The following is an 8875-nucleotide window of genomic DNA, read 5'->3' as shown; positions in this document are numbered from 1 at the left end:
TATAGCAGAACAACAACAACTGAAAAAAATTTCGCGTGATTTAAATGAGTAAAAATAGTTTTATCCACCATATTTTTCATCATAGTATAATTCAATGACGATTCAACAAATATTCGGTCCCGTGCTAATTTCATATATTTGTAATTTGTTCATGTTTCCACAATTTATTTCATATAGATGTATATCCCAAATATACGTTTCCAACCAATATTGTCTTGGGGGTTACAAATCCAATAGAATACAAAATTTTATTTTCTGACCACACATTATATGTGAAAGTGGACTTGGGTATACTCCAATAAATAAATTCCTATGTGGCAATTATCTGTATGATGGTTCCCTAACCCCTTAGAGACAATGATGCCAAATATGGGCCAAGCAATGAAAAAAGTGGCCAAGACCCCAAAAATAGCTTAAATCATATGATGGTTATATAAATATGAAATCGGGATGTACCCTTATCGTGAGTTATGATCGATATCATGACCTGCAAAAGTGGTTTAAGGTATCTTGAATGTTTGTGAAGAATTTCTGGAAGGATAGAAATCCTTTTCTTACTAAGAGTCTCATTCGCTCTACTATTTTCCACCCTTTATATTTGGTATTTTACTGATTGTACTCCCAAAGAATTTTGCATTGGACGGATTATTGTCACATGAAAGAAGTAGGTCCACGCTTTGAAATGAGCTCCATTTGGCTTTTTCTGTCATTTTTGGTTGTTTAAATGTGTTCGCATCTTCCATCTGAACCACGATGTCGGCCCTGTAATCGAAAATTAGATGTCAGTTAACATCGTATTTCGCACTTATTTCATTTTTTTTTTTTGGTGAAAAATTGTATATAGTGAAAAATTATTCTTTATTTTGTTCATAAAAAATCCACTGAATTCAATATGATAATACAAATTGAAAAAAAAAAAAAATGACAAAAGAAGAATAACAAATTGAAAAAATCTTCAACCTGTTCGCTGATTTATTACAGCAAATGTTTAAAGACCCTTACTATCATTTTAAAATTCGATTCCACTGAAAATTTTTTCGATTTTTTCCCGATTTGAGAATTTTTGCAATGAGATCTCTTTTCCGTGATTTTTTTTAGCGATTTTGACAAAGTAATTATTTTTTAATTAATAATTATCTTTCTTTTGGTGTGACCGCGTTAAATTATTTCGATATCATCTATTCCGTTTCGCCACCATATAATTCGGTACTACGCTTCCATGTAACCCGCCATCAAATAAAATATAAAAAACACTACAAATGTACATTAGAAAAAAGTAAGTCAAAATGGAAAAAAATCATACAAAATAAAACATTACTATTGTACATTTGAAAAGTCAAAATGAAAATGTTAATATATCACATTTTTACGCGATTTTTCTGGATATTATCCTTTTCGGAGAGGAGACAACTCCGAATTTGTGTGAATCGTTAAAATCAGTCCAGCTGTTCTTAAGTTATAAGCGTAGTAACTAAAACAACTTACATTTATATATATAGAAGATATATATTCAGGTTTTTCAGCTCTTAATGTATAGGTACTATTTGGAATATGCTAATACGATTTCAATGTTAGTACTGCTTCAGACATAACACCCTTTTAACGGTAATACCTAAATTCCACACCTTCCAGAAAATTTTCAAATTTTTCAACATTATCGAAGTTAACGCCTTGTTAATTGATTAACTCTTACAGAAGTGAAATTTAAATATATGGCGCAGTTGGAAAACCATATGCCACAAATGCAAAACTTTGTGAGGTTAATATTCAATATTATATTTTTATCTAATCGGGGTTGCTCTTCCGCTGCCTTTCATAAAATTCATACTTATACTTTGTTTCAATAAATGGTGTACTTCTCTGATAAAAATAAAAAACAGCTTACAGAATATCTCAAATTCCCCAATAACCCTCTAAAAATTCGTACAGCGAAATGTTAAAGTATAGGTGTAAGATGAATATGGTCGTAATGCTGGCTAAATGAAGGCGTATACAAACACCCCACACAAGTCTGAGCTCTAATTTGATCGTCACCCCTGCCGACAATAGTTTTATTCGTTTGAAATAGTTTCTGTCAAATTATATTTCTTCGACAAGAATTCTTTCTTACTTCTAGTCCACCAATATGTACCCTGTTTATATGCACTGTCTTGTAATAGTGCAGAATAACTTTTCGTCCAGTTTTGTTATAATTATCTGTAATTGTTGTCATTATTTTTCAGGAGCAAGCAAGTCTCATTCTGGACTTTTTCCGTTTGACAACCCAGTTTGTAAATTTGAACATTGCCGAATACCAAATATTGAGGTAGGTATGAATAAATATATGTGTGGATTTCAATATTATAAATGCAATTTTTATCCCAGTTTTCATTTGATAAGAAAGTTGTATGTATGTATTTTTACATATAATGTACCTATGAATGTCGGCAAATATTAACCTACAATTTGAATGGTATTATTTTGCCACAATAAAAAGTCAAAAGCCTTCAACCGCAACAAAATAATAAAACCCCATTGAAGAATTTATTGTAAAGTGATGATGATATCCATAGGATTTTCCGTTTGAAAGCAGAACCATCAACGTTCTCCCCCACACTATATGCGCGTATTTATGTATGCACAATAAAGCTGGAGACCGGCAAGCAACATATATAAACAATTGAGCACTCGCGCTCTCACCAACTCTAGTCTAGTTAGTCATTGTTTAAATTTTGTTCCAACTCAATTTTCATAAACATTCCGCCTGAATTGTCTGGCAATAGTGTTGTAATTGTCTTGGTATGCGATAATGAGTACTCGAATAGAATATTTTGTACATAACAAATGTGCAGCTGTTTTCTTTTTTCATTACGAGTGCTTCACGCCGCTCTTGTCGCCTCTGTCGACCGAAGAGCAATCCCTCCTTGTCTTAGAATTACGAATGCACGACATTCATCTCACCTGTTGTTATCAATTTCGATACATTTAGAAATAAAATACAAACAACCGACATATTACTAAAATAAAAATTGCTATATTCATAAAATAGTATGGAAGATCTTACAAAAGTATACATTATTTTGTTTCTAAATTTATGAGGGGGGAGAAATGATAATCTAAGCAGAGTTAAAATTGACGCCCTTTTTATACCCTCCACCATGATATATAATGTCATATTTTGATATAATCACTATCCCTTGTGAACTCCTTGTGTGGATTTTAAGAAAACTCCATTGAATATCGGGAGGAACCGTTGTATCGGGAGGAATCGTTGTATGAGGGCTATACGATATCGTGGACCGATATAGTCCATCTTCGAACTTGACCTGCCTGCAGACAAAAGACTGATCTGTGGAAAATTATAGCTTCCTATCTTTATTCGTTTTGAATCTAGAGTGATTACAACAGACGGACAAAAGGACAGACGGACGGACGGACAGACGGACGGACAGGGCTAAATCGTCTTAGAATTTTACGCAGATCAAGAATATATATATATATTGTTATGTCTAAAATGATTATTTCGATGAGTTACAAACGGAATGACGAACTTAAAATACCCTCCATACTATGTATGGTGGAGGGTATAAAAATTGAAATAAATGGTCTTAGCTAAACTATCGTTAAGCGAAATATAAAAAAATACGTTTCATTGCCTCCTCCAGGAATTTGAAGTTCTTTTATTTCTACTAAAATTTTCAACCCCTTTGTAACTAGTTAACTACAGAATTATCGATAACGTTAATTAACGAAAATTGTCAATAGGTTAGCGACCAAAATTAATTTGGCGCTTATTGTTACAATTTACGTGAAATATTTGCGTTTTGATTTTACTGATTTTTGTCGTTAACTACCGAAAAGAGTTCCGAATTACACTTAACGAGTACCTCAGAATTTCCGGAAACCGGTTGCACCCAAATAACGAGTAATCAAATTTAACACAAGACCTTTCCATCCACCAATTCCATTTGCGTATTGGAAAACTGAATCTGCATATAGTCCAATCGTCTGTCAATACTGTTTGTGACTTTTGCCATGGAACAAACACACATACTTGCGTGTCTTGCTGGGCCAAGCAGAAAGTAGGTATGTCGGCAAACTAAGAGCAACATATAAGCAGAGAGAGTAAAATAGACTGCGACGACATTTAGTATTTCATTTCACATATAGATACATACATACGTATATGCGTATGTTTGTACATACATAACACAACCTGCCGCTGGGACAGTGTGCGTGGTATGGCAGAAGATACAGAATTTGTACCTCATAAATTGGAATAAGTACACTGTGTTACTTTTCACCGCAATTCTCGAGATGTTTAAGTTTTGCAATTAGTTCTCGGCTAGAATTTCCCACGAAACGTTGGCGGTTTCGTGCTGCTACTGTCATATTCATTGCCGGCTACATGGATCATTCGTCATACGCGGTGCACGTGCGGTTTACGAAAAACTTTGTTTATTTCCAATTGTTGATTTCTTTCGTGGATTAAATTTGAAAAGTGAATAGCAAGAAAAACTGCGATCAACAGAATGAGTTTTATTCGGGCAAATTTTATTTTGAAATATAATTCAGAAAAATATCAGTGATACATACAGTGATTTGGAATATTTTATAAAAATAAAAAATAACGTACATGTTTAAACAGTGTTAAATTAAAAGCGACATACATAGTATCTTTATAGAGGTACGCAAATAATACAAAACACCGTTAATTAGTTCCCATAAATTCACATCTTTGGCACTAATATGAACACACATATACTTATACCGCAACTGCGCCTGAAATCCAATTAGTTAAATTTTGCCATACTCTTTCCAACATTGTATCCAGCATTTCAGGAATGAATGCTACAATGTTTCTTCCAATGCGTCAATTGAAGCTAGACATAGGTTTAAATAAAAGGCATTTAATCACAAGATCTAAGCGGCCAATTGACCGGTCCCGAACGTGACATAAAATGTTCACAGAACTCGCCGTCTTGTTGAAACTTCATATCATTCAAATTAATCTCTTGCATTTTGGGCAAAAAAAGTTGGATATCATCTTACAATAGCGCTCATCATTCACAGTTTCGTTTGTAGCGTATTAGAAGAAATACGGTCCAATGATGCCACCGGCCCATAAACCGCAACACTGAAAGAAAAATGCTTTTTTGTATCAATGAACCGGTTTTATAATTTTTTTTAATGAAAAGCTACATTAATGTAATAAATATTTTGTTCATGCAATGAAAACTTACGTTGCTTTAAAATTCAATGATTTTTGGTTTCATTGAATATATGAAACGGATTTCATTAATGTTACGAAACTACTTATTGTTACAAAATTCAGCAAAAAATGTGAATATAGAAATGATACATAACCGCGCTGTCTGACACAAACAAGTACGCAACCAACGTATTTATAATTAGAGGGAAAATTGTAATAATTGTTATATTTAAATTTGTGCGCCAATTTAATGAAGCAGTTTCATAACATGAATTAAACGTTGCAATATGGAGTTCGTTCTAGGCCAAACAAATGATGCATGGAAAATGTCATCTCAATAAAAGGCGACCTGCATTTTGTTCATAAAAATACGTGGTCAGACTTACTGAAATTCATAAACCGATATCGAAAAATTTTAAAAATCTTTCGAAATATGCCACTTAAATGAAAACCGTTATGTGTGGATACGAAGATCTCGACCTCAAAAGTATTTTTTATGTCATATGCTGTAGTATGAATTTCAAATACGATATTTGAAGCAATTCCATTGAAAAATGTGAATATACGAAGACATGGACCTATATTAACAATCTTCCGCCACAACAGCTAGAACCCATTACGAACTACAAATACCAATTTTTGGACAAATCTGTGGAAAAATAATCAAATGATGCATATCATTATATTAATGAACAATTACGTTTATGAAACTCAGTGAAACTTTTTTCATTCAGTTAATGAACCTCTACGTTGGTTCAAAATCAATGACAAATTTCATTGACGGAACGTAGGAATTCATTTATGATATGAAGCTTTCTTTGCCTTCAGTATATAGAATTTTTTCAAAAATAAAAAGCTGTAAGCTCGGCCGGGCCGAACTTTGAATACCCTCCATCATTAGAAACAAAGTTTGCAATTTTCAAAAAAAAAAAAAATAAAATAAAATCCGTTAAAAATTCTGCTAAAATCTGAAAAATACCGAATTTAGCCGTTATATTAGGGTCTATACGACGACGTGGACCTGCATAGGCAACTTTTGTCATAAGCCATTACAATATCTAAATGCGAAACTGGAAAGAAAATTCGGTAAACAATGCAGCTAAAATCATAAAAATACCGAACGTGGACCTGCATAGACAATTTTCTGTCATAGGCTGTAGTATCCATTACGAACTTCAAATACCAAATTTGAAACAATTCCGGTGAATATCGTTATTAAAATCATCAAAATACCGAATGTCGTTTCCTCGTTTCCTTTTGTCTGGTACAAACAAATGCACAAAGACATAATACCCTTACCACTATGTGTGTAGGGTATAAAAGGTTGGCATCGCCAGTTCCTCCGACGCCGAACTTTTAATACTTTTTTAGCTTTTAATATCGAATATCGGGAGGTACCGTTACATGGGGGATATACGAAAACGTAAATCTGCATACCAAATTTTATATCATAGGCTGTAGTACCTATTGCGAATTTGTAATACAAAATTTGTTACAATTTCAGCGAATGACGTGGCAAAAATCATCAAAACACCGAATATCGGGAGGTACCGTTATATGGGGGCTATACGAAGACGTGGGCAAGCATACGATTCTTTTGCCATTGATTGTAGTACCCATTACGAACTTCAAATACGAAATTTGAAATAATTCCGGTAAATAATGTCGCTAAAATCATGAAAATACCGAATATTGGGAGGTACCGTTATATGGGGGCTATACGAAAACGTTTACCGACATGCCCCATTTATCAACTTAGCCTGCCTGCTGGTAAACTATGCATGTATGCAAATGTTTAGCCTTCTACCTCAATTCGTCGAAGGATAGCGTGATTACAACAGACAGACAGAAGGACGGGCATCGCTAGATTGTCGTAGAATTTTACGCTGATCCAAAATATATATACTAAAGGAATGACAAAGCTAATATACCCTCCATAGAATGGTGGGGGATATAAAAGTATATATATTCTTGAACAGCGTAAAATTCTAATACGATTAAGCCCTTCATCTTAAGCAGTCCATCTATCCGACTGTTGTACTCACGCTAGAGTCAAAACGAATTAAGATAGGAAGCTACATTTTTTCACAAATCAGTCATTTGTCAGCAGGCAGGTCAATTTCGAAGAGGGCTATATGGGTTGTATAGCCACCATATCACATAGCCCCAGCCACATTTTTTAATGGAATTGTCTGAAATTCCACACAAGTTGTTCTTTGTGAGCACTTTACCCCTGAATGATAATTTTCCATATAGGTCTACGATATCGTATATCCCCCATTTAACTGTACATCCCGATATTCGCTATGTTGATGTTGATGAATTGTCTGAAAATCCTTCTGAGTACTTCAACCCCGGGAAGAGAATTGTCTGTATAGGTTCACGATATCGTATACAACTTTACCCCCCGATATTCGCTATTTGCATGATTTTAGCGACATTTTTTACCGGAATTGTTTCAATTTTCGTATTTAAGGTTCGCAATGGCTACTTCATCCTATTACAAAAAATTGCGTATGCAGGTCCACGCCTTCGAATTAACCCCATATAAAGATACCTCCTGATATTCGCTATTTTGACGATATTAGCCACATTATTCACCGGAATTGTTTCAAGTTTTAAGATATTTAAAGTTTTATTGGCTAATTATGCAGGACCACGTTTTCGTATAGCCCCCAATAGAACTTTTTTCCGTTGAGCGGTATTTTTCGACAGAAATTCTATGGAAATTTTTCAAGTTCCTTCAAAATGGTAAGGGGTATTAAACGTTCCGCCGGCCGAACTTAGCTGTTAGCTTTAAGTTTTGTTACAAATTTGTCTAAATTGATAACATGATGTATCTTATAAGTATTAGATTTTGCGTGAATTATGAAAAACATATCAATCTTTTGGTCAAAATATATGTCATATGTGAACTTTCCAGTAAGTGTAGGTTGATTATTTTGCAAATACAGCCTGCTTTATCAAAATACCCAGCTTCAGGAAAAAAAATCACAAAAATATAGGAACAAATTATTTCTATGTCAACTCCTTCAAGAATACCTCGGGTTCTGGCTTGAATAAAGGTGCTTATGGCTGAAAACCGAGTGATTGTTGTTGACACATTAATCTAAAACAGCAATCAGCAACAGTTTTTTGCTGTGACATGTCTTGCACACAAGGAACGGCTATATCATTCTAATTCCACTACATGGGTGATGATGATAGATACAGAATAACTACCACCAACAACGAACAAAATGGGGAAACATAACAATGGAAAAGAAAAATTGCACCAATAATAAAAACAAAGCAAATATATAAATTAGCATTTGTTGCTATAAATGGATTACAGGCTGTGTAATAACATAAAATGTTGTTGTAGGGATTATGTGAATGTCCCTACAAGCACGAACGTAAGCAAAACTATACATATCGCGCAGATATAGTATTTACCACAATTCACAATCACTGTCATGACACTCGAAACCGCAAACTAAAGGTGTATTGGAATCAGCGAGCGTATATGTTTGTATGGGTGCTCGTATGCATGTGTATGTCACAAGTGTGCGATTTAATCCAGTGATATCACTTAACGGGGCACTGCCTTGTTTTCAGTGAATAATGCTTAGTCAATTGCAACACAGGGTGAGTGGAATGATTTATGGACTACAATGATAACATTGAATTCATTCTGCCAATGGC

General features: G+C 34.1%; 1 protein-coding gene across 1 annotated transcript in view; it reads left to right on the top strand.

The window, feature by feature from the left end:
* Positions 1–2222: 2222 nt before the first annotated feature.
* The window catches only part of LOC101899423 (tyramine/octopamine receptor), a 69579-nt gene continuing 62926 nt past the window's right edge, over positions 2223–8875 (top strand). The window contains exon 1 of the mRNA XM_020037494.2: positions 2223–2305. The gene's annotated coding sequence lies outside the window, so the exon portion shown is untranslated. The remainder of the gene's footprint in view (positions 2306–8875) is intronic.

The sequence above is a fragment of the Musca domestica genome, unplaced genomic scaffold (assembly GCF_030504385.1).
Source record: "Musca domestica strain aabys unplaced genomic scaffold, Musca_domestica.polishedcontigs.V.1.1 6, whole genome shotgun sequence".
NCBI lineage: Eukaryota > Metazoa > Arthropoda > Insecta > Diptera > Muscidae > Musca > Musca domestica.
This window is presented reverse-complemented; position numbering and strand designations above follow the sequence as displayed.